Genomic DNA, 27404 nt, shown 5'->3' with positions numbered 1-27404 from the left:
ATAAGTTCAAGCCCTGCCTTAGGCTTCATGCTGACAGTGCAGACCCCACTTGGGATTCTCTCTTTCCCTCTCTTTGCCCCTCCTCTGCTTGCTCTCTCTCTCTCTCTCTCTCTTAAAATAAATAAATAAACGTTAAAAAATTTTTAATTATTTTTATCAATATATAATCGTACTTTGTATACATCCAAAGAGAAACTGAAACATATTAAAATAAAAAAATACATGAACAAAATTTACCCAAGAAAGTGTAAGATTTGTGCATTGAAAACTGCAAAACATTGTTGAAAGAAATTAAAGACCTAAACAGACAGAAAGATATCCATGTTCATGGATTGAAAGATCTAGCATTGCTAAAATGTCAATCTTGGGGCGCCTGGGTGGTGCAGTCAGTTAAGCATCCGACTTCAGCCAGGTCACGATCTCGTGGTCCGGGAGTTCGAGCCCCGCGTTGGGCTCTGGGCTGATGGCTCAGAGCCTGGAGCCTGTTTCTGATTCTGTGTCTCCCTCTCTCTCTGCCCCTCGCCCGTTCATGCTCTGTCTCTCTCTGTCCCAAAAATAAATAAACGTTGAAAAAAAAATTTTTAAATGTCAATCTTTTCCAAATGGATCTACAGATTCAACACAATCTCTATCAAAATCCCAACTGACTTTTTTCTGTAGAAATGGACAAGCTGATCCCAAAATTCATACAGTAATGATAAATAGCCAAATCAATCTTGAAAAAAAAAAAAGAACAAAATTGGAGGACTCACACTCCCAATTTCAAAACTTACTACAATATTACAGTGAGTCCTACATGATGCTGCATAAGGCTGGACATATAGACCAAGAATACAGAATTGAGAGTCCAGGAATAAACCCATATGTCTATGCTCAGCTGATTTTTGATAATGGTGCCAAGACCATTCAATGAGGAAAGAATAGCCTTTCAACAAATGCTGCTGGGACGATTGGATATGAATGATTTTGGACCCCTACTTCACACCATACACAAAAATGATCTCAAAATGGATCAAAGACCTAATGTAAGAACTAAAATTACAAAACCCTTAGAAGGAAACATAGCTGTAAATTTTCGTGACCTTAGATTAGGGAATGGTTTCTTACATATGGCATCAAGAGCATAAACAACAAAAGAAAACAGATAAGTTGGACTCCATCAACTTAAAAACCTTTGTATGTTAAAGGACACTATCAAAGAAGTGAACAGATAACCCACAGAATGGGAGAAAACATTTGCAAATGATATGTTTGTAAGGGTCTAATATCCAGAATACATAAAGAACATTTACAACTGAACAACAAAAAATAATCCAATTTAAAAATGGGAAAGAACTTAAATAGACATTTCTCCAAAGAAGATGTACAAATGGCCGATAAACACGTGAAAAGACGCTTAATATCATTAGTCATTAGGAAAATGTAAATCAAAACCACATGAGATACCACTTCACACATACTAGAATGGCTAGAATTTTTTTTTTTTGTAAAGGGAAAATAAGTATTGGCAAGAATGTGGAGAAATCATAACCCTCATATATTGCTGGTGAGAATGTAAAATGGCATAGCCAGGGGCGCGTGGGTGGCTCCGTAGGTTGGGCGGCCAACTTCGGCTGGGGTCATGATCTTGCGGTCTGTGAGTTCAAGCCCCGCCTCGGGCTCTGTGCTGACAGCTCGGAGCCTGAAGCCTGCTTCAGATTCTGTGTCTCCCTCTCTCTCTGCCCCTCCCCCATTCGCGCTCTGTCTCTCTCTCTCTTTCAAAAATGAGTAAATGTTAAAAAAAATTAAAATGAAATAAAATAAAATGTATAGCCACTGTGAAGAATAATTTGGCAGGTACTCAAAAGTTGACATATAACCCAGCATTTCCACTCCTAAGTATATACCCAAGACACCTGAAAACATAGTCACACAAAAACTCACACATGAATGCTCACAGTGGCATTACTCATTCTAGCCAAAAAGTGAAAATAACCAAGATGTCCACCAACTGATGAATGGATACATATATCCATACAATGGAATGTTATTCCACCATAAAAGGGAATGAGGTACTGGTACATGCTACACTGTGGATGAACTTCGAAAACTTTATACTAAGTAAAAGAAGCCAGATACAAAAGGCCACATGTAGTGTTAATTCCATATACCTAAAATGTGCAGAATAGGCAAATCCATACAGACACAAAGTAGAGAACTGTTTGGATGGGATGAGGGGACAACTGGGTATATGGAGTTTCTTTTAAGAGTGACAGAAATCTTCTGGAATTTGCGGTGATGGTTGCACAACATTGTAAATATACTAAAAACCGCTGTGTTGTACTCTTTAAAACTGGTTTATGTGGTGAATTTTATTCTTAACAAAAGAAATTTAAGAAGAAACACATGTACAACATGCAAGTTATATACAGATAAGAATTAAAAGTAAAAGGAGAAATCAGAAACAAAAAAGCAGGAAAAGGGGTGCCTGGGTGGCTCAGTGGGTTAAGCGTCCCACTTCAGCTCAGGTCATGATCTCACAGTTCAAGAGTTCAAGCCCTACATCGGGCTCTGTGCTAACAGCTCAGAGCCTGGAGCCTGTTTCAGATTCTGTGTCTCCCTCTCTCTCTGCCCCTCCCCTGCTCCCTCTCTCTCTCTCTCTCTGCTTAATAAATAAACATTAAAAAATTTAAAAACAAAAAAAACAAAAGGCAGGAAAAAACCAGAGTAGAAGCAAAGCTTATGTAGGTGTTGATTCTCACATAAGCACATATGGCAATAACTGAATATTGTCAAAATTGGCCTTGACTATTCCACGGAAGACATAGCCACACTGGAGACTGACCCACTGTCTCTGGAGATGTCCTACAGCATCAGTAGAAATGTCTACCAGCCCTGGAAGTTGTATCAATTGCTTTTTTATAGAAAAACAACAACAGCCCAAAAACCCAACTCCATAATTAGTAGCACCAAAACAATAAAAATGTATTATTTCTCATGATTCTGTAGGTTGGGTAGGCAATTCTAACCCAGGTGCCTAGGATGCCACCTAGGATGGCACATTTCTGGCACTTACAAGCTATCAGCCAGGGCACCTCACTTCCCATTCATGCGGCTTTTCGACGAGACAACGTGGGTTATTCGTACGGTTCTCAGGATTCCATGAGCAGTAAGAGAAAGCAAGCCCCAGTACACAACACATTTCACGTCTCTGAATGCTTTGCCTTTGCTATTGTCTCATCAGCCAAAGCAAGTCACATGGCCAAGTCCAGAGTCAGTGTTACAGGTGACTACACAAGATGGAGTACACACGAGAAGGGGAGTTATAGAGGCCTTTTTGCAAACAATCTAGCACAAAGAAAAATAGATTTGGGGGCTTGGAGTTTAGCATTGGATAAATTAGCTGGTTTGTGTGAAAAAGGGGACAGGTTGGGTGAAAAAGTACTTATCTCGAATTACTGAAATCACCTTCAGCACCACAAATTACTCATGGAAAAACCTTTGCAAACTAAGACAGAGGAGAGAACCATTAGTGCACACATCTTGCAAAGCTCACTGAAGAGAATAGAATCATCCACCTTCTTCAAATTGCTTCTTTTCTCTCTTTCCTTTGTTGGCTCACAGAAAGTTGAATTCTCCTAAGTCAAATGCACATATGCTACACTTCTACCACTGGTAACCAGAACCCTGAGACATTTATGCAATTGTGCATTAAATTAGGAGCTTTTCAAAATCTAGGATGCAAAGAATAACATAATGCCTCATGGAAGAGTAATTTTTTACAAGAGATACACCAATCTACTAAAAGAAAAACTTTTCCTGTCATTCAATTCCAAAAAGACACTAGTTTACAGCATCATAAAGGATAATGAAAGATATGACATATCTTCAATAGAAGTTTGGACAGAAATTATAAAAACATTCCTCACCTGACCATTTCTAATATTAACACTTGACAATAGCTTAGTAAATAAATCCTTGTAAAAACATTTCTTTGTGGGGTGAGCTAACAAGGTTACTTCCTTGTTAACTCAAGAAATAAAAATAAAGTATAGAAACAGGTAAATAAGTAATATGACCCTTGGTCCGTATCTGTTAAATATTATCTTCAGCTCATTTTTAGCAAAAGTTGAATGAAGTTCAGTTTAAAATCTATTCTCTATTATCTGATAGGAATTCAAGTATTATGTCAAGAATAGAATAGAAGAGAAACAATATATTTGTTGTAAAATGTTTTTAAGATTAATATATATCTTGCTGATAGGCCAAGTATTTTCAGATGTACCGTCCCGAATGACTCACTATAACAGAAAACACCAACAGTCCCAAAGACATAGCTTCACACTGGGCTCATTTACATTTTGAGATTCCAACTGTATCTGATTTAAGCGCTCCTTCTTGATTCCAGGATATTTCTGTGAACGCTAACATTCCTCAGATTGCTATATATAAGAATTATTAAGACCCTGGCAGGTGTCCTTTTCAGTATTTCTGCCAAGTCAGAAAGCTCTAAAAGGCAGAGAGGCAACAGATGTGGTTTGCAGTTCACAATATGAATTTCACAAGTTGATACTAATATTTCAAATGAGTGAAATAGCAAAGCAGATTTCAAGCAACTGAACAAAAGTCTTCCAAAGCTGTTAAAGCACTCTAAGACAGGGCAGTGCTCTTTTTCACACCACCATCCTCACCCTCTACACACAGAGCACATACTCTGTTGCTGCTGAAAATAGTTGCTTAAATACCACCAAACGTAGTCTTGCACTTACACAAAATACATTTCAAATTGCCATTTATTTAGTACATTTGCTTTACATTACACTTTAAAGTTGAAACTACACTGGCTTAAAAAGCATAAAAAGCAAAATTTCTATCATTCAGCTAGATTCCAGGATGCATGCCTTGTCTATGATCAACTGAACTGCATTAGCCAATCGCCCTAAAGTCTGCTGGTTTATGCAAAAATGGTAAGACCTATATTGCTGGGTGTAAATGGTTCTTTATATTGATCAGAACATCAAGTCATACTGGTAGAAGAACCTGGATGAGGAAGTGACACATTAAGTCACATTCCCTTCTTAGCTCTGCCCAGGACCTGCTTAACTTGCTACCCATCTCAAAATCTAAGGAAGTGAATTGATCAGCTTCACCATCATTATAAGAAACACTGAGCACCACCTACAGAGACAGAATAATTCCAAAGAGGTCTCTCCTCTACAATGGTAGCTGAGTGAGTCTAATACAGAAGCATTTGATCCGCCCGGGGTAACAACAAAACTCATACTTCCCTACCCTGGCTGATAGCTGAAACTTTTCCAATAGTAGATATACCTTTCCATTCCATATCAGAAATAAAATACAGAACCCAAATACCCCTGAAGAAGCTTAACACATGGACTAAAGTTTATTATAATTCTTAATCGTATCTTCTCTTGCCATCTTCAACATTTCTGGGCTGCAGTTACCCGTCTCTGCAGTCAACCTGATCCCCTCTGTGGATCACCCCCTTCGGCCCTGTGGCATCATTTATGTTCCCAAACATAAGCCATTCCCAAGACCCACATTCACCTCCAACCACCGCATCACTTCTAAGTCCCTTTACAGCAGAAGTTCTTCAAAGATGGTATTAGGGTTGCTCTCACATCGTGCACTTACCTCAAACCACTGTAGTTGGGCTTCTGTCTCCATCATTCCACTAAGACTGCATTTGTCAAGATCACCAAGGACCTCCTTGCTACCACACCCAGTGGTCACGTCTCACTTCTTATCTTACTTCCCAGCAGTGTGCAACACAGCTGACCATTCTCTCCTTGAAATGCTTAGTTTCTCTTGGTTCTCTGTAACACCAAAGTTTCCTGGACTTTTTTCTTCAATCTTAGAGGCTGTACCTTGTCAGTATCCTTTACTGGCTTCTATTTTTCCATTTTACTTCTAGACACTGGTATATACCAGAGCTTGCTTCCTTCTCCCTCCATATGTTCTCAACAGAGGTGGCCTCATCCAGCTGCGTACCTGAAAGATCATCTACATGTTGCTAACTCCAGAATCTACATCTTCAAGCCTATCCCCAGGGACCTCAGACTTACTTAGCCAACTGCAAACCTGACGTCCTTATTTGAATATCTAACAGGTATCTCAAACATAACATAACTAAAACAGAACTCGAGATACTCCCCTAAAACTTACTCTTTACCTAGTCTTTACCACCTAAAATAGTAATATAGTAAGATAGTCTTTACTATCTAAGAAAATGGCTTCACCATCTCCCCAGATGCTCAGTCAAAAATCTAAGAGTTATCTTTGATTCATTCCTCTGTCTCATACGTCAAAATTAATCCAGAACCATGTTCTTTGGACTGTACCTCCAAAATATCCTAAATCTGAATATTCAAGTCTTTATCCTTCTCTCATTGGCGCAATCTATTGTACTAATGGCCCCTATTTTTCATACCTCTCTGTACCTTTTCACACCCCTCTGTATCCCTGCCCTTTGGCAATGTCCTCCCAGACTAACTGTGGGTGTACCCGTGGAAGTTGCCTTGACCAGTGGGACAGTAGCAAACTTGGCACAAGCTAAAGCATAAAAATCTGCTTGCTTGTTTCTACTCCCTTCCGTTTCTTTGCAACCACTATGAGATTATGACAGGGCCAGCCTGAGAATAAGCCCAGGCGAGCCTAGTAGAGGGACATAATATGAACACAGGGGAGAGCAGAGTTGTTCCAGCCATCTCTGCTGAGGCCATCCCAGACAGCCGACAGTCAGCTGGCCCTTCCAAACACATCAGAGAAGCAAGGTCACACTGCAGAGTTGCCTAGGTGACTCAGCTGATCACAGATCGGCTGAGCCTGACCCACATCAGAACTACCCAGCTATCCAAATCACCTCATGAGCAAAAATAAAACCGTATTCCTGTATGCCACTGAGCGTATGGGATGTTTGTTACATGGCGTTACTGTGGCAATAACCGATACAGCCACCACCACCCCTTGTCAAGGGTGCTGCAATATCCTCCTACTTCCTTCCATATCTTCTTATAATCCTTTCTCCATTTACCAATCCACACGAACTTTTAAAAAATAATAAAAAATTAAATTAAAAAATAAAGACGTAAATCAGTTCATGTCCTCAGTCCTACTTAAAACGCTCCAATGGCTTCCCCACCCTTAAACGAAAAACCCATCTCTTTAACCTAGCTTACCACCTACTTGTCCAACTGCACTGGTACCACTTCCCCCTGACCCACTATTATTCAACCACACGAGCCTTGTTCCTGTTCCTCAAACACAGCAAAATCGTGGTGTGGTGGGGTCTTTGCACGTGATGTTCCCTCTACCTAGAAAATCATTCCACCTGTTCTCTGTTACTCTCTCCCTAGTCAACGACGTCTTATAACTCCAATTTCAGCCTGTATGTCACTTTTTGCAGAAAGGCCTTCCCTTGACCACTCAATCTAAAGTAGATAACCAGTCACTCTCAGGTCTCTATTTTAATGATTTAAATGATTCTTACCATGTCGACTGTGCTCAAATGAACGACTGAGTGAAAAAATAAATAAAACATCACCACATGACATTCTTTTCTTGATTTTTTAAAATTGTGTGCTCTCCCCACTGATTATAAGTTCCATACAAGCAGGAACCTAGTCTGTGTATTCACTACTGGACCCTCAGCATCTAAGACAATTCCTTCACATAGTAGGTACTCATTAAATATGTGATGAATGCTATCTGACTTACAGAAAAAAATGAATGATCAGATCCTTTCTGAGATCATGTTTTTACACAGGAGAAGATAGGGCACTGGGTGGCTCAGTCGGTTAAGCATCTGACTTTGGCTCAGGTCATGATCTCACAGTTTGTGGGTTCAAACCCCACATCTGAGTCTGCTTCACATTCTGTGTCTCTCTCTTTCTCTGTCAGGTCTCTCTCTCAAAAATAAATAAAACATGTAAAAAAATTAAAAAAAAAAAAAAGAGAAACAGATCCATAAATACAGAGAACAAACTAGTGGTTGTCAGATAGGACAGGGGTGGGAAAATGGGCAAAATGGGTGAAGGGGAGTGGGAGGTACAGGCTTCCGGGTATGGAACGAATAAGTCACGGGGATGAAAGGTACAGCACAGGGGACATGGTCAATGGTAATAGTGTCATATGGTGACAGATGATAGCTATACCTGTAGTGAGCAGAGCATAACATACAGAGTTGTCAAATCACTACACTGTACCCCTGAAACTAATGTAACACTGTGTGTCACCTACACTTTAGTTAAATAAAACATAAAAATACATGTATTTAAACCAAAAACAAAACAGAACGTACTATCTTAAGACGTGCTTACCACAGGCTTGTTGAATGAATGAATGAATGAATGAACGAACGAACGAATATATTTGGGGAAGACTGTATTACACAATATCAAACTGGTTTCTTATGTGCGTTCTTCAGAGCCCTTTCTACACGAACAGGCTCTGTGAATCATACAGAACGCTGGCCTTCCCAGCCTTATTTGATCATAGACCTCACTCTATGTCTCTTAAACCTTAACATCTCCCAGAGTTGGAGAAGTCTATAAAACAGTTTGCGAAACATGTTAAGCTTAGATAATTTCAGTCATTTTCACCGTCATAAAAGAGCCAAGTTCTCTTACTCTTTACACATTAGTGTAATGAAAGGCCAACTAATTTGATTCATATCTGGTCTGTTTCCCTCCACCTTCAAATCTCGCACCACCAGGCAGGGCCTCCGCTGTCCTGTCATGCGGCACACGTCTTGCGTGGTTTCTCTGCCCTGCTCCCTGTCTCCTCATAACCAGTCTGCGCTGCAAATCCTTCCAGTTTTTCTTCTACTATCTCTTCTCTCTACATGCCTAGTCTTCTCATGAACTTTCTTCAACTGCTTTAATTACTCCTCTTCCCTTTCTCCAACCAGCCCAACATCTCAGCCTGGTAATTCACAGTATCATACCACTCCTGCCACTTTTCAAAATACTTCTTCTTCCTTTTATAGTCAAGGCTGTTCCTTCTCTTACGCTCTCTACACTGGACTCTCTTTAAAGCCATTCCCTAATCTCAAGTAAATATAATCACGTAAGATCCAATCTGGGTTCCTCCTTCCCTTCCTACCGTTTATTTCCCAGTGCTTAAGAAAGTAGATACACCTTTTCATATCTCCACGCCTTGGCTTGAGTTGTTCTCTCTGCCTAAAAGAGCACCTGTTGAAATGCTATTAACTTTTTTAAGGTCCCAATCACAGGTCATATCTTTCATGAAGCCTCCCTTATTTTCTACTCCTGCCACAATTAACTACTCCCTTTAACCAGCCCAAGGCAATTGGATAACTCATCGCAGATCTATCAAGTTAGTTGTGTATACGGATGCAGACGTGGCAAGTCTGGAGAGAAGACGGTGAACCAGCTGAATCTATCAGGGGGAATGACCAAGAGGTTGGTGGCAAAAGAAGAGACCAGCAGGGTATTTGCATGGAGGGCTTTACCTCCAGAGGAGGAAACAGCAAAGGGAAGCCAGAAGGCTACAGCCGAGAGAGCTACAGAGAAGGGAATGTTCTCATCATGTGAGGAGGCTGGGGTGTGGGAGTGTTGATTCACAATGGAACAATGCCCTCAGAGGACCGCCGGAAAGATTGGGAAGGAAGCCAGCAGAAGAATGGAGGTTCAGAATCATAGGGGAGTTGAGAGTATTTAGGAGAGAGCTGATCAGAAAGGCTAGGAGCCAAGAAACTGGGGATAACAGGCAAAGCCTAAGCCTAAGCTGGCTGAGATCCCAGATAGTGTCAGAGGCCAGATGAGTTAACCACTCAACAATCTTTGATCAGCATTCAAAAGTAGGTTGATGAGTAATTTTGTAATGTCTACGAAGAACAGATTTCTCCAATTCTGTACTCATAGCATAATACTTATCCCTGTGTGTGGGCTCTGCCATGGGGGAAGAGATGGGGCGAGTGGGGAGGAGGGGTTGGGTGTGGCATCTCCCTTCCTAAGGGCAGGGCTCAGAGACCTAAAAGAGAACAAGCAAGCTGAATATGTACAGAGTCTCCAGGGAGCAAAGGTTTCCAGGCAAGATGCAGGTAACAGTAGGCACCAAGGCCCAAGAAGTAGTGGGCTCATCCAAAGGGTAGATACAGAATGGTAATGAGGAATCCAAAACAAAAATATTCACTTTCTGGAAAGTCTGGATATCAGGCAGGGCTCTTTCAACTGCAAATAACTTGATTTAAGCTGACAACAACAACGAAAGGAATGGACTGGCTCATAAAACCAAACAGTCTTGGGCTGCTTCAGGCACATCTGAATCCTGGGGTTTAAATGGTGCTGTCTGTGCTCCCATCACCGCTCAATGCTATGTCTCAGCATGCTGGCCTCGTTCATTCTCTCCTACTTCAAACAGCTTCCTCCATATATAGCAGGAAAAGATGGTCATCAGCAGTTCCAGGTTACATTACACTAGCAGAGGAAAAAAAAAAAACAAAAAAAACCAAACAAGTCCCAGGGAACAAGAATGCCTCCTTTCCTACCTGGAGCAGAAAAGGAGCCTGACAGGGCAAACTGCGTTAAGCTCTGAACCAATCACTTGGTCAGGTGGAGACACTTCTCAGATTGGCCAAAGCTAAGTCACATGACCGTCCCTGGGGTTAGTGTCCATCCCACCCAAACCACACGAGCTTCCTTCCCCAAAGGAAGGAAATTTGGGCAAATAAGTAGTAAGCCGATTATAATGTAGCCACTTGTCAGGCCCCAGGTACCAAAAGAGAAGCCCTATGCTTACAGCATAGAAGGGCTTTGAAGTCAGACAGAACTGGTTTTAAATTTCAGCTTGGACACTTACTAGCTGTGTGACCTCAGGTAAATTACTTAACTTCTCAGTGCCTCAGTTCCTCCTTATAAAATGGAGATAATGATAGCACCCACCTCCTAGAGATGTGTGGAAAGGGTAAATGAAATAAGGCACATAAACGGCTAGACACAAAGCTTGACACAAAGTGATCAATAAATGGTAGCTTATTAGTAATAATAACAATGATGACAATTATTATTACTTAGAACATGACCACATGAATGGTGAGCTGTGACTCAGTGAAAGAGAGAGCCATGTCAGCACTTGGATAAAGCAGCCCTGGGTCAAGGTTCATTAAGGGCAACTCAGGACACAACACAGGGGCCTAAGTGAACACTGAGAAAACAGTTAAAATCAATAAATGTCTTGGGCACCTGCTGCATGCAGCGAGGCACGGCAGATACAATCATGAATGAGGCACATATAGCTCCAAGGTAAACTACCATGAAGAGTGACGATAGCTTTGTGGCATTATTTGGGGGCTGGAGAGGTTGACTGAAGCCGCTTCATTACTTTCAGCCACAGGGTGTGGGCACTGGGAAGGCGCTGAGCATACAAGAGAACGACGCCTGGGCCCAACTGTTAGAACGCTAAGAAGGAACAGAACTATAATCACCGCCCCAAAAATGCCTTTGCATGAAAAGAAAAAGTGTCTCTGCCTTTAAAAACTTTACTTCCACCCAGGGGCACCTGGGTGGTTCAGTCAGCTAAGCATCCGACTTCGGCTCAGGTCATGATCTCGCAGGTTCAGGAGTTCGAGCCCCACGTCAGGCTCTGTGCTGACAGCTTGGAGCCTGGAGCCTGCTTCAGATTCTGTGTCTCCCTCTCTCTCTGCCACTCCCCTGCTGGCTCTCTCTCTCTCTCTCTCTCTCTCTCTCTCTCTCTCTCCCTCTTTCGCCCTCTTTCTCAAAAATAAACATTAAAAAAAATTTTTTTTAACTTTACTTCCACCTTCCAAAACCCTGTTACAGTAAATAAAAGAAGCCCACCACATCTACAATGTGAATGCCATCCCAGATTGTACAGTGCATAACTGCACAACTGTACATGACGGCCCTGGGCAGAGGCAAGGAAGCTGAACTGGGGGCTGGGAGGGGTCAGGATCTAGGGGTGGAGATGGAGGATCCGGGAGTCCCTGGGCCTTTGGAGACAGAGAATAACTTTTGCTGCACCACTCAGTATGGTAGCCATTTGCCACAAATAGCCGTTGAGCCCTTGAAATGTGGCTACTGCAAGTGAGGAACTAAATCTTTAATTTTATTTAATTTTAATTCAAAATGTAAAACGGAAGCAGTATAAAATGTTTCTCCATTAGCCAAAACTTGATTGTTTGGTAGGACATTTTACTTTATCTACTGCACTACATAAGATATTGTATTGCACCGGGGCGCCTGTGGCTCAGTCGGTTGAGGGTCCGACTTTGGCTCAGGTCATGATCTCACGGCCCATGAGTTCAAGCCCCGCGTCGGGCTCTGTGCTGACAGCTCGGAGCCCGGAGCCTGCTTTGGATTCTGTATCTTCTTCTCTCTCTGCCCCTAACCCACTTGCACTCTGTCTCCGTCTCTCTCAAAAATAAACAAATATTTTTTTAAAAATTAAAAAAAAAAGATACTGTATTGCATTGCAGCGTCCTGCATGTTATTGCTCTTAATCAAGCTCCTGAGTTATTTCTGGTACCTTATTAATAAATAACAATCATTATGTGATTACATGGTGAAATTATAATGTTTCTTATAGATTGGGCCACATAAAATATACTATTAAAATAAATTTCACCTAGTGTGTTTCACTTGTTTAATGTAGCCAACAGGAACTTTCAAATTATCTGGCTCACAGAATATTTCCATCCAATGGCGCTGCTATAAAGACATCTTAGGATATTCAGGATTCAGGGGCTTGGAGTGATACCCAGAAGAACTGGTTGCTTTCATTTCGTTTGAAGCAGGCCTTCATGGTTTCTTCTAGGTTGTCCATTTCTCTTTACCAGGACAGAAAGTAACAAGAGGAGAGGAGCGTAGCTCAGCGTTTATACTCAGTAGAGCTATAAAAGTACCCTCTGGAGTCAGACTGCATTGTTCTCATGTCTGGTTCCACCGCTAAAACCACATCTCCCTGAACCTCTGAGCTCCAGGCTCTTCATCTGAAGAATGTTGGGAATGACCTTGCCCACTCATTGGGTTGTAGCCTGGGTTAAATGAGCCAAGACATGTAAAGAGCTCTACATGGAGCCTGGCACATCATCTGTGATCAAAAACATTAACTATTGGGAGCAGGTGGGGTATTATTTGGGAATAAAGAAGGTGCAAATGAATGGCCTCCCTGTATCACCGAGCTATAAGAGGGCATACCCTTGTCCACACATCTCCTCAGCTTTTATCTTTTTCAACCGAAGAAATCAATGGGGATATTTTACTCAATAGTCCGTGCCACCGATAGATACATTTGCTTTTCTCTAGGTCTTATGTCTTTAAGGTACACTGATGAAACTATCTTAGATGCTGAAACATGAAAATGGGTAAAATGACATTTCTGAATTATCTGTAACAACACCTAAGATTTAGTTAGCTTTTTTGTTCCAAGTTGTACACTTAGTGAATCTCTTCAGTTAAGAGTTTACAGGGGCACCTGGCTGGCTCTGTCGGAACAGCATGCAACTCCTGATCTCAGGGGTCCTGAGTTCTGAATCTTTCTTGAGTAAAAAAACTGGAATGTCCATCTGCATATACACATGGACTCATTTTACCTAAATGCACTCATCACCACTGCATAGACCTGAGACCAGCAGTTCGGCCTTTTAATGTCCCAATATGTTCATGTTGACTGTAAATTTGGAGTTTACACTGTGCACTCCCTCTTCTACATCATTTATTTTTTAAAAAAATAATAATTAGGGGCGCCTGGGTGGCGCAGTCGGTTAAGCGTCCGACTTCAGCCAGGTCACCATCTCGCGGTCCGTGAGTTCGAGCCCCGTGTCAGGCTCTGGGCTGATGGCTCAGAGCCTGGAGCCTGTTTCTGATTCTGTGTCTCCCTCTCTCTCTGCCCCTCCCCCGTTCATGCTCTGTCTCTCTCTGTCCCAAAAATAAATAAACGTTGAAAAAAAAAATAATAATTAGACTAGTTTACTCACATTTGCGTTCTAGGAAATGTTCATCTACGCCAAGCCTTTATTCTGTTTTTACCGACCCCACCTGTTTTGGGGACAAAGCATTTCTCCCAAACTCCCCCTGACTCAATTTATTTAACAGACTGTGTGTGGAGACTTTTCCACATTACTTTGAAAATCACAGTTTATCCCTAGCTTCCGTAATTATTTCATGCCCTTCAAGAACTCCACTGAATGTCAAACACAATTCCCCCTTACAAAGGAGTAGCCTATGCCTACCCCCACAAAGGTTGTATTTGCTTAAAAATTGTAATACCCACTTTTCCAACACATACATGCTCATGTAGAATTTATTTTAGACTCCACTAGTTCCACAAAATCCAAGAAAAATTCTGTAGAAGGTACCTTAAATTTACCCTCCGATTCTCAGCAAGCTATTATCCTCTACGAGGCTCACTTTTCTCATCTTTAAAACAGGCATAATATAGATGCCCTTTGCTACACAGAGCAAGCCATGTCATCATACATGAATGTGTATAAAACACTCTGAAAAGCTCAAAGTCCTTTATAAGCATTGGGCCATGAATCTTTCTGAAGCAGACTGTTAATTATGTGTCATTATGCTTTGCTTAATAGGTGGAAAACCTGAGGCCTGGGAACATAACGCCAGTTAATAGCTGACTTACAATTCTAGCCCAGGCTTTAGACATTAGACAGGAAGATGTCAAGGGAAAAACCTGAATAGGATTGTCCTCTACCCCGAGTTCTTTACCCAGAAAGATATTAATGCAAAATTCCTTAATGTTGCTCATTGCCCTGCCCCTCCTACTTCCTCTTGCAGTCCAAGAATGGGGAAATGGGTGGGAGGGTTGGAGCTCCTTATAGGTGTGTGATGCCTTCCCCTGCTTACACAAAGGTTCATGCACCCTAGACCAGGTACTGAGGACAAATGTTGTTTCACAGATACCATAACAACCTCTCCACCTTTTGTTACTGATCCCTAGACACTTTTCCTACCACATCCAACAAGATCAAAGGAGGCCATAGACATTACCACCCAGAACACAGCCTCTGCAAATGGACCCGTTGGGTTACTCTGGCTTTGTTATCTGACCTACAACCTAGTACATAACACGGCCTCAATAACTCCAGCTAAACCTCGTGTCTTCACACAAAGTAGATACTGTTGATCTAAAAGTTCAAAATAGAGGATAACGGAAACTTTGGATAACTTGATACAGCTAGTGAACTTTTTCACATGATCATTTTGTGTCCTTCTGACAATGATTAACAGAAGCTAGAAATCCTCAATCCCAGATGAAATTTCGAGAAATACTCCCCAAGAAAATAATCCCCAAAAGGGGATAGTATAGCAACACTACTTAGAAAAAAAAAAAGAAAACAACCCCAATTGTACAATTGGGAAGTGCTTCAAAATACCGTTGTATATTCATAGGACAGACTATCACCTACTTACTAAAAATGATAATTATTCCTACAAAAATACCTATATGAAATAATGTTACCCAAAGAACTTTATGCCTGAACTAATTATAACCTCATAAATAATTGTATGTATGTGTGTATGTATATACATGTGTGTATATACATGTATGTATGTGTATGTATATATGCATATACATACACACACATATATAAAAATTATAGAATTTAGAGTTACATAAACAGTTGCACACAATGCTCCTTAAGTTAATTATTTTCTAGAAAGTTGCTGAAGATCTTTAAAAAGTCAAATGATGATAGAGATGACGAAGGGGTGTTCACCAAATTCTGTCTGGAATGGTTTGGGGTCATTTTTAATTTCTTTATAAGCTTCAGCATTGTTTATATTTTTTAACAATGAATATATGAAACTCTATAAAACAAACAAACAAAAAAAATGTTTAATGATGGCAGGGAGAATCCAAAGAGCATACTGGGAGTTGAGGAATCCCTGTGGCATCCAGAGATTTATCCTTAGTCTACGTGAGGCAGGAGGACGCATCACCAGCTGAGCTCAAAAAGCTCTTTCAGCTACAACCCCAGACCCTATGAATAAGAATTTTTTTTTTAATTTTTTTTTTCAACGTTTATTTATTTTTGGGACAGAGAGAGACAGAGCATGAACGGGGGAGGGGCAGAGAGAGAGGGAGACACAGAATCAGAAACAGGCTCCAGGCTCCGAGCCATCAGCCCAGAGCCTGATGCGGGGCTCGAGCTTACGGACCGCGAGATCGTGACCTGGCTGAAGTCGGACGCTTAACCGACTGTGCCACCCAGGCGCCCCAAGAATTCTTTAATGCAAGACTCCTATAACTGATCTAAATATGTGACAAATAAGTTGACAATCTTTTAAAAAAATTAAAAAGCATTCATACTTAAATTTATATGCCTAACTACATTCATAACTCAGTTAAATTGTATTTCTGTTTATCTGCATGGTTAAAGGATCAGGCATTTTTGTCAAGGCAGGAAAATAAAAAGAAAGCCAACTGCCTTCTTTGGACCCAAAATAACCCCAATGGTCAAAACTAACTTTACTGCACACTTAAATTATATCTGCAGAAAAATAAACGTTTAAATCACTCCTTTGTAGGGAAAAGAAAAGCCACAATTTCATTTTGGGGGCAGTCATGTGAAGATTCCACATGTTGTGGTTGAAACATAATATTGGGGGATACATGAGGACATAGAGTTTCCAAGGAAATAGTAACAGGAAGACATTGTTGGAACTCTATTCAGGATAAAGAGAAGAAGCTAAAATCTTTTCCTATGCAATCAGGCTAGGGTTTCACAAAAATTAAAGATAAAGGGAGTAGGATATTTGACAGTTCATTAGAAGTATCTCATACAGTAGAAGACAATTTAAAGTCTGTCACTTTGATAATCTATAGCTAATCATTTCAAAAGCTTTTAACCTTCAAGGGGCACCTGGGTGGTTCGGTTAGTTAAGCATCTGACTCTTGATTTTGACCCAGGTCATGGTCTCATGGTTTGTGAGTTCGAGCTCCATGTCAGGTTCTGCACTGACAAGTGGGGAGCCTTCTTGGGATTCTCTCCCTCTCTCTCTCTCTCTCTCTCTCTCTCTGTCCCTCCCTTGCTCTCCCCCTCAAAACAAATAAATAAACTTAAAAACAAAAAGCTTTAACTTTCAAAAACAAATGCCATGTAGTTACGTGTCTCTCAAAATTAAATAAACATTTAAATTTTTAAAAAATGTTTCCAATGAGAAATATTTCTAAATAATACAAAAAACAATACACTTGGGGAAACTTAAATGGAATGCTCTATGTTTCAGTCTAGACAGACAGAGTGAAGTGAGAGTCTAATCAAGAATTTAATGGGGCGTCTGAGTGGCTCAGTCGGTTAAATGTCTGACTTCAGCCCAGGTCATGATCTCACAATTGATGGGTTCCAGCCCCACACTGGGCTCTATGCTGACAGCTAGGAGCTTGGATTCTGCTTTGGATTCTGTGTCTCCCTCTCTGCCCCTCCCCTATTCATGCTCTGTCTCTCAAAAATAAATAAATATTAAAAAAAAAATTTTTTTTGTTAATGAATTTAGGTTATTGGGTCCAACTTGAATAATTATGACCAAACATCTTTTTTTCTCCCCTAACTGCCAAGTGTCCACAATTATCTGGAAAAAAAATTCATTTGGTATATTCATCAAGTATTTGTTAGGCATTGCACTCTTCCCTAGGAGAGTTTACAAACTAGCTAAGAAGACGAAAAGAAATTCAGAGAAGCACTTAACACATTAGAGAAAAACTACTGCGCGGGAAGAGCGGTTGCAATGGCTTCCAAGGTTCTACTTAGAAAAGGGAAGGATGGCTGTGGAAGCACAGATGGAAGAATGAGCACTGTAGCTATTTCCACTGGCCAAGTTTTCATTCACAATGGTACCTGGTGGGCTCCAGGTGAATGGTGTTTTCTAACCATCTTATCCTTTACTGTCATCCCCCAGAGAGCAAATCACTCCTGTACCCACTCCAATTAGCAATTGCAAGCACTGGTGTTTTCTGTATTCCCAGTGCAGAGACGCCATCTTGGGAGTACAGAGCTTTGCTTTTTCTGCACAGATAAGATGGTCTGGGAACGATGCTCTTCCTCCTTTAGTGGAAGTTGACTTGTCATCGTTCCTCTGTGTTAAGCATAAAGTCATGCTGATGCTGTCAAGCTACTGGGACAGAAGGCTGCACACTGAATTAAAGCCTAAGGAATGACTCAGTTGGTAAAAGGGGGTTAGGGAAGTTGTGACCATCCATGAGGCACTGGACAGATCAGTCATCTCTGATCAGCCTAGCCAGAAACAGGAACTAGCCAGAAACATTCCAAGAAAGACATGAGCTTTGAAAGAGGAAGTGAGGATGCTTCTGCTAGTAAGGCAACTGTGTGATAAACTGGCCTCCAGAAGGAAATGATGATAACTTCCATCGAGGCCACATGGCCACCGATGACACCAGGCCTGCCTTTCAGATTAAAACATCTGAAGAGGAGTTTCACTGAAAGGTAATCAGAGGCCAAGGGGATAGAATGAGTCCTCAACAAAGTGAACTGGAGAAATGGAAACAAGGGCTTTGTGACCAGTACACTATATATCACCCAAGCTAGGTCTAGAGGGAGATTTTGCCTCCCATGACAACTGTGATTAGTTGGTGGTGGATGCTGAGAGTGGCAGAAGAAGAAATCTGAGGTCTAAACGGGGTTCAGTGAAAGAATATAACTGGACTGGTCAAGGAACGTTTACTGTTGGTAAAGGCAGGAAAACAGCAGCATAACGTCATGGCTGAACCACACTAGTCTCTCAGTGGAGATTGCTGAAGGCACCAATGGCAGATTGAACAAGACCTTCCACCTTCTCTCCCTCCTGAAAACTCAATAAAATGACCAAAAAAAAAAAAAATGATTTTTTTTTTCTTTAATGCATAAACCCACAAAGATGGAGGGAACAGAAGAGAAAATAATAAAACATTTTGGTGGGGTGAAGGGAAGTCAAGAAACAACCCGAATGTACGACAGAATCTTCAAAATGCTACATAATGCAAGGCAGTTAGACCCTCTGCGGGGAGAGAGGTGGGCTAAAATAAAGACAACTGAACTTTAAAAAGCAGTTGGATGTCCCATATCCCTTCAGCCTTTCTGAGCAGTTAGGTGATCTCCGCCTGCCTACCCTTGCAAAAACACCTGCAGTGTCTTCCCCACCTCCTCTCCCAGAGAGGGTAAAAGAGGGAGGGGGTCTCTGGAATGGGGTGCATCAGGCATGGCTCAGATGTTCTGGAAACACCAAGGAGGGGTTATATGAACATGTGGATGCTGAGACTTCCAGCCTTCTTCTCCACCTAGTTCCCAGATCACTGGCAGCCAAGCTCTCCATCACTGTCCAGGAAAAGAGTGGAAGAGCCTTTTCTGAGGACTCTCAGTGGCCCAAGAGGTAATGACATCAGTTTCGCCAAATAAAACCCCAGCCAGATCACCTGACAGTGAAATTCCCGGTCAACAAGCCCACACACAACTTCAGCTCCTAATCCCCCACTCAAATGTGAGCAGACAACAAAAGGGTATGAGGAACATGAGGAAAGTCTCTAACAGGAAAGACAGAGACCTAAACAAATCAACAGACAAAAGCAACATGGGGAAACTGAGTCTGTGAAGGAAGGAAAAAACTTTCAAAAAAAGTAAACTCCGCAGAGAGATAAGACAGATAAGACACTGAGACCATAAAATAAAAGCAAGAAATAGATATGGAAGGGGCCAAGGGCAGGGCACCTCCAAATATGCCACTTTGGCATGTTGATTATTTTAAATAAAAGTTACTTAGGAGACAGCCTATGCAGCAAGAACACCAGACCCTCCTCTGTCCCTTGAAAGCGGGAAATAAATCTCCCAAGTGAAAGGTACTCTCCCTGCATCAGGAGGTAAAAAGAATACCTTAATTCCAGAGATGGGAAATTTAGAGCCCAGAAGGTTCTATAAACAACTCTGGTTACTTTTTACTCATTTACTACCACAGCCCAAATTCTGTTTAGAATTCTTTACTAATTGGAGTTCCCAAATTTTCTTTGTCCTGTCAATTCCTCAAAGATTTATTGTCTCTATGTCTAAAAAATATAAAAAACCTGCCTGCTTGCCTGCCTGCCTCATCATCTCTTCAGGTCTCAATTTCATAATTGGGCCTCTGTGCATATGGAATAAAACTGGTTTTTTTTTCTCTTGTTAATCTGTCTGATTTAAATTTAATTCTTAGTCCAGCTAGAAGATCTTGAGGGTAGAGAAGAATTTTTCCTTCCTTTCAATGTACCACACACACACACACACACACACACACACACCCTCAGAAAACAAAGAGCTTTTAATTTAAAATATTAAAAATATGATTATACTTATTAAAAACTCAGTGGAAGGATGAGATGATAAAATTGAAAAAAAAAAAATCACCCCAAAAGCAGAACCAAGAAATTAAAAGACACATATTAGGAAAGAAAATTAGAGGCCTAGTCCAAAATATCTAATATATAAACAATAAGAGTTTTTGAAAGACACATCTCAGAAAATGGAGAGGAGGAAATTATCAATGAGTTAATTCAAGAAAACTTCCCAAATTGAAGGGTATAAGTTTCAGGATTCAAAGAGCCCAGCACAAGGGATGAAAGCAGACCCATACTAAGCAGGAGCATCATGAAATTTCAGGATTATGGAGGCCAAGAGAAAATTCTATGAACTTCCATGAAGGACTCAGTAGGTTTGTAAACTGTACAGCAAATTACAGCAAAAATTAAGGAATCAGAACAGTTCCGAATTTCTCAATAGCAACACCACAACCTAGAAGGCAATGAAACAATGCTTTCAAATTTTCCATCCTAAAATTCTAAACTATCAATTGTCAGTAGAAAACAGCTATTTAGAGGCATTCACCATCAAGAAAAAAAATACATATCCATCCATCTTTTCCAAGAAGCTCCTTGAGAACGTGCTCTATCAAAACAAAGGACTCTACCAAGACAGAGAGGACATGCACTACAGGTTAAGAGGAGAGAAATGATGGGGATCCCCAGGATGATGACGAAAGGAAGTCCTCAGGGTGACAACTGTGTCCCATGTGTAGAGGTGAACTGGTCCATATTAGGGCAAGCCAGGAGGCTCAGGGACAACTTCAGGAAAATGAAATTGGCAGAATACCTGATGCATCTGAGGCAAGTTTCAGAAATCTGGCCAAGAGATTTCTTGGCCAGAGAATTAACGATGAAGATGTAAGAAACTAAGTAAATGAACAAACAAAGCAATGATGAACTCCAAAGAAAACAAAGAGCTGTTTTCTGCTTAGCTATGTACATTGATCTAACCAAAATTACTGTTTAACCACTGCAATGATGGAAAATTAGGGAAGCTGTGGTTGGGTGGGGGTGGGGGGGTGAGAGGAAAAAAGGGAGCCATGTCATCCTCTTCCATAGTGGGAAGTCAACAGATAAAGCCTCAAACTGCAAAACTCAAGAAGTAGCAACTATAAGCAACAAATACCAAAATAACCAGCTCAAAAATTACATGTGGTTGTTTCTAGAAAGAGAGAAATCTAATTTAGATTAAAAGTTTAAAACTGGGGTGCCTGGGTGGCTCAGTCCGGTTAAGCATCCGACTCTTGATTTCAGCTCAGCTCATGATCTCACTTCGTGGTTCGAGCCTGCATCAGGCTCTGCACTGACAGCATGGCACCTGCTTGGGATTCTCTCTGCCCCTCCCCCACTCATGCTTGCTCGCTCTCTCTGTCTCTCTCTCTCAAAACTAATAAACATTTTAAAAAAGCTTAAATGTATATACATATATATACGTATGTATACATATATGTATACATATGTACACATGTATACATATATGTATATATGTATATGTGTGTATATATGTATGTATATGTATATGTGTATGTATATATGTATATGTATGTATATGTATATATACATACATACATACACATATATATATATATTCCATATATATTCCATATATATACATGGAATTTGGCAAAATGCCATCCTTGTTTTTCCCAAACAATAGAAAATGTAATTTTCTACATCTAGGCCACAATAGCTGTGGTCATCTGAGCTCTGAGCAACCAAATGCGGTGGGAAAGGTAACAGTTATAATCCAACCAAGGAAGGAGTGGTTGATCTAGGGCAGAGACAAAAAGGCAAGTCCAGGTGGAGATAACTAATAAGCCCCTCTCTTCTGGGATTCTTTTCAACAAAGCTATTCTCATGGCATAATCACATAGTACAGGATAATCTTACAATTGCCAACAACCATGAGCTAATTTCACTAACAGACTCCAATGTCCCCTTTACTACACTAATCTGACCAAGGCAACTGGCCCCTAAAATGATTGATCTGCGTTCAACCTCACTCCTTTTCACCTCTGTAGACTAAATAACAAGAGAGAATAAGGACTCTAAAACAAGTGACGTTGTCCTCAACAGATATTTACTAAACATCCTCGGGGGACCCTGCACTAGGCTGAGGGTCAACACCCCTGTGCAAACTATGTGGACCTAGTCTCTCTGCCCTGAACAATAAGGTAATTCTCCCTAAGGGTAGGAATCCAGGGAGGGGTGGAGTGGGGTGGAAGCATAAAACCGGAAGAGCCAGGCAGGGAGAGGAGGCACCAACCCAGCCAACCTGGAGGAACCTGTAAGCAGAGGTGTGCTTAGAGACCCAAGGCTCAGTCTCCTAGCACTCTGGATATGCAGAGGAAGGCAGGGAGACCAACAATTCTTCCCCAAGCATAACCCTTCCAACCACCCTGTCAAGGGTTAACTTTACAGAGCAAAGGTTACCATTCTCTGAGCTTGACCATGATTTGATCAAACATAGCCCCTGCCCTTGAGTAACCATCTGCTGAAATAACATGATGACTGGCTTAGTACAGAATAAGTAAACAGGTTAAACGTGCTAGAGCATACATGAGTATTCTATAGTCGTTTCTATTTGGGGAGTTGTGAAAATTTTAGTTCAAAGACCTATGTGGAGCAAAGGTTTTGCCAACTAGAGCACAGCACTGATTTGCATGTGTTTCCAACACTTGCCCTAGACAGTTCCAAAAAGCAAACATACACACCCTTATGAAAAGACTCAAACTCACTAACATAAATACACTGCAGTAAGCATCATGAATTGCCAACAATAGTGATATATTGATCAGATTAATTGAGGCATGGGGAAAGTATAGGTCTTTCCTAAACACTGAAAATGTAACTGAACTAAAAAATACTTTCCCGTACATGATGAAAAAATTACAACATACTTTCTTTTCTCCATATAAATCATGATATTCCATTCCACATGTGATTCTTGCCGACTAAGGAACTACCAGGGCCACAAACCAACCTGTTACATCCTAAACTTAATTGGGAAACCCACTGGTTTGTTGAGGTTGTTTTTTCCACCTCAGGTCTTTAGGGGAGACTCATCTCAAAGAGATTAAATTCTCAGAATTTCCTAAAAGGAAAATGGGCACTCACTGGAAAAATACAGGGTATATGCTCAAAACGCTCAACTATTTTGGATAACCTTCAAACTCAGCCACCAGCCCATCCTGTTCCCAGTTGACACTGAGGTCAACTCTTCTAATCAAATATTCCAGTTTCCAAAGAATGGCAACAGATGAGACTGTTTCTGAACCTGGTACACAGAAACACATTATTATTCTTCCTTGAAAAAAAATTTCAGATCAAAAGGAAATTTAGGATCCAAGAAAAGCGCACACTCCCAGGTTAAGATCCTAGTTTTTCCAATACTTGTAGTCACCGAACCCCTGTTTTCAAGATTCAAACAATTTCCCAGATTAAAAAAAAAAAAAAAGTGAATTTGGTGGGGTGAGGCACTCGGACACGTACAACTGTGGAATGTCTCCGTCGATGGTGCCAACTTTCAATGGAGGCTGTGCTGCCACCCAGAGAGGACGAACCAACCTGGCTGCGCAGCTGGGAAGCGAACCCAACGCTGAACTTGCCGCGGGGCGGCCTGAGCCCTGGGACCCGAAAAGAAAGGGGGCGGGGGCTCCTCCGGAGAGGCCAGCGCCTGAACTCGAGAGGCCGGGAGGCGCGGGCCGCCGGGAAGGTGCGACTCCGCGGGAGCGCGCACCTGTCCCTTCTTCCCGGACCCAAGGGGACCGGGTCCCTCACCTGGCGTGGCGGGCCCGCGCTCACCACGCCGCGTTAGGGATAAAATCTTCCTCATCCCAGGAAGGCCAGTCTTTGGGCTCATGGAAGCCACCTCTCGCCTCGCGCCGGTCCCGACCCTTTCCTGCCCGGATCCCCGCAGTCCCGGGGCCGGCCCGGCCAACCCGCGCGCGCGGCGTCCTTACCTGGCTGGAGCCCGCGGGGTGCGCGGAGCCGCCGACAGAGTGAAGTCCCGCGGGCGCCGCGGAGTTCGGAGCCCGGAGCCCGCAGGCCCCACCCCCGCCCCGCCCCGCCCCGCTCGCTCCGCCCCCGCTCGCTTCTGCCCGCAGCAACCGGTTCCCAAGAGCCCTGGGGCGGTTTTGAGACTGGAGGCGGGAGTGCGTTGGACGCGCGTCCTGGCTCCTGAGACCCAGCTGGAGTTTCAGGTAAGTCGGAGGAGCGTCCCTTGTGTCCCCAGCGCCGCTCTGGGCTTCCCTAGGCCCAGACTTCCTACCCCGGGAGAAACGCCCCGCGAGGTTTGGGACATCCCCGGCCCCGGGAGAACCCCGAGCAGTGCCACCTGTGGGTGACTGGGGACTCTGTCGGAACTAGGAACCGCACCTCCCCTTCCGCTAAGCGGTGGCGGGCCAGGTGGATGGCACGGTGCAGTAGAGCGAAGCAAGAGTTTTATGAAAAGAGTAAGTCTTTTTCTGTCAAACCTGAGGCATCGGAGCACATCTGATACACTTACAAGGTCACGTGCATTGACTGTTAATGTATTAACACTTGCCTCACTCACTGAAAAGTAGAAAACAGCACCTATGTAAGACTTACGGTGTGCCAGGCTCTGTTTTGGTACTTTACGTGTATTACCATTTCTATAAAGTATATGCTATATCAGAATCCCCCATTTTACATGTGGTGAAAGTGAGGCACAGAGAAGTTACATAACCAACCTCATGTCGCTCAGCATAGTAAGCTGAAAAGCTGGAATCTAAATCCAGATCGTCCTCCTCTGGAGTCTGCCCTCTAAACCACTGCCATCCTGACACCAGAATCTGAGTGTCCACCGTGTGCAGGGAACTGTTACAGGCCCGGGGAAAACAGGAGGGCTCTGCCCTCAAAGGAGCTTGTATTCTAGTTTGATGGGAGAAAAGACAAGAAGCAAGTTCAAAATGAAACCACTGCACATATGAGATGTGTTGACTATAGTCATACAGCAGGGTGGTGGCATTGAGAGTGAGGGGGAGAGGAAGGCTACTTTCCACCTGGTCGTCCTGGAGACTCCTCTGGGAAGGTGACAGTGGAGCTGGGCACTGAACAAGGGGACAGGCAGTCAACCCTGAAGATGAAGCTAAGGGAAGGCAAGTACATTAATAGTTACAAGCTCATGCTTATCTGGGACTCTCCTTCAAGCATTCAATAAACCCTAAGAAGTCTGACAAGATTTCATTTTACAGGGGGAAAAAAAATACAAAAAAACCTAAAGGTTGGGAAGTTTAATAACTCGGCTAAGTCGTTAGTTAGGAAAGGGGAGGGATGGGAAGAGAGCACAAGGCCTTCTGGTTCCAAATCCTCCCTCCCTCTTGTGGGGGCCTTGAGCATAATGACCTGCACTCAGAATGAATCTAGTAAAATTTCTCTTTTGTGATCCACTGTTTCGTCCCAGCCCCCACCTCTCCTGCCTCTTACCCATTCAGAAACTACTGTTGACTAGTCAACATAATTTCCTCCAGAGCAGGTGTTCTTTGAGGGAGCAGACGTAAGGAACCTTCTGAAATTGTATGCAAAACAAAACAGAACAAAAAAATTGTGTGTGTGTGTGGAAAGAGAGTTATAATTATTTGTTATAGTAATAAGGTTGGTTTTCTCCAATAAAAACTCATACACACACACACACACACACACACTTAACACTTCCATCAAATGGACTGACGCCCAAAGGTAGGAGAGCCACTGTCTTAAGGGGTTAACTGATGTCGTGGTGACCAAACAAACTGATTTCCTAATCACTTTGCCTGTGCTCGCCAGGTGACTCTGGTGGCTCCTATTTCTGACTTAATGGAAATGAGATTTTCAAAGTTGATGAAGTCTGACTGAAAGGGCAACAAACCCAGACCCTTCTTACCCCTTCATAAAGTTTAAAAATAAAAAAGACAGTAAAATGTCTATATTACCCGTCTTAATTCTCAAAACCAGGGAGAACTGATCTGTGAACAGAATTTCCCAGTAACAGAATTCATTATCAGTGATAGTTGGGGTAGTTTCCATAATGTTTTGCTGTTGCCTAAAAAAAGACACTCATTACGTTCTCAATTTAGGTAGGTGGCTGCCACAGGTATATCATACCCAAAGCATGTAGTATAGCGTACTGGCAGTTGTTTTCAGTGGAGTGTTGATAAAAAGAAACAGAGATAAAGACAGCAAGAGAGGCTTTTATAGAACTTTAGCTATACTGATGAAAAGGTGTAAAACTGAACTCAGGATGTGGTGGGCTAAAAAAAAAAAAAAAAGTTTAATCTCTATTATTTCTTATGTGAAAAGTTCAGTAGTTTTAATAGAAAACAGAAAACAAAGTTGAAGCCTATATAACTCAGACTTCCTCCTTCTGTTTCCAAACAGAAGATTCCAACCGCATCATTACTGTCTTCTTTATTTTAAAATAATGCTGAGGTACAAAAAAAAACAAAGGCATTTATGTAGACTTCTTACAGACAAGGACTTCCTTCTTCCAAGATATCCCCATGACTTCTATAAAATTTGTATGTTTGGATGACCAGTATCAGGTTGACATAATTTTAGTTCCTTGAGTGAAGAAAATACCTCTTTTTAACTTGCACAAAGATTCCACATTGTGCATTAAAAGACACTGAATTGGAAGGTTTATAAATAAAATGTTTGTATTTGGAGCTCATCACTCTTTTTTTTAAGTCTCTGGCTTTCTTTTATAACTTTCTTCCTACCCACAAGGGACCTGACCCACCCTACATGAATAACACATGTTTGTTGATAATATCATGATAATATCATACATGTTTGTATGATAATACTATAGACCTTATCAGTTCTTTATCAGGAGTCTGTTCCTACATGAAAATGACTGCACTGTGGTAATATGATATGTCTGCTTCTCTTTCCATCATGTACTGAAAGTGTTGCTTCTTTGGAACTATGTAGAAGGAAAGAAAGAGTTTTGTGGGGTTTTTGTTTGTATTTTGTATTTAAGTATGCTCCACACCCAACATGGAGCTTGAACTCACAACCCTGAGATCAAGAGTTGCACGCTCTAGCTACTGAGCCATTGAGGCATCTCCTGTAAGAAG

The 27404-nt window shown here is 41.8% G+C and overlaps 1 protein-coding gene across 1 annotated transcript in view; it reads right to left on the bottom strand.

Annotated features, from left to right (window-relative positions):
• Positions 1–24412, bottom strand: part of TEC (tec protein tyrosine kinase) — a 125722-nt gene extending 101310 nt beyond the window's left edge. Inside the window, exon 1 of the mRNA XM_027056367.2 lies at positions 24288–24412. The gene's annotated coding sequence lies outside the window, so the exon portion shown is untranslated. The remainder of the gene's footprint in view (positions 1–24287) is intronic.
• Positions 24413–27404: the final 2992 nt, after the last annotated feature.

The sequence above is a fragment of the Acinonyx jubatus genome, chromosome B1 (genome assembly GCF_027475565.1).
Source record: "Acinonyx jubatus isolate Ajub_Pintada_27869175 chromosome B1, VMU_Ajub_asm_v1.0, whole genome shotgun sequence".
In the NCBI taxonomy this organism is placed as follows: Eukaryota; Metazoa; Chordata; class Mammalia; order Carnivora; family Felidae; genus Acinonyx; species Acinonyx jubatus.
This window is presented reverse-complemented; position numbering and strand designations above follow the sequence as displayed.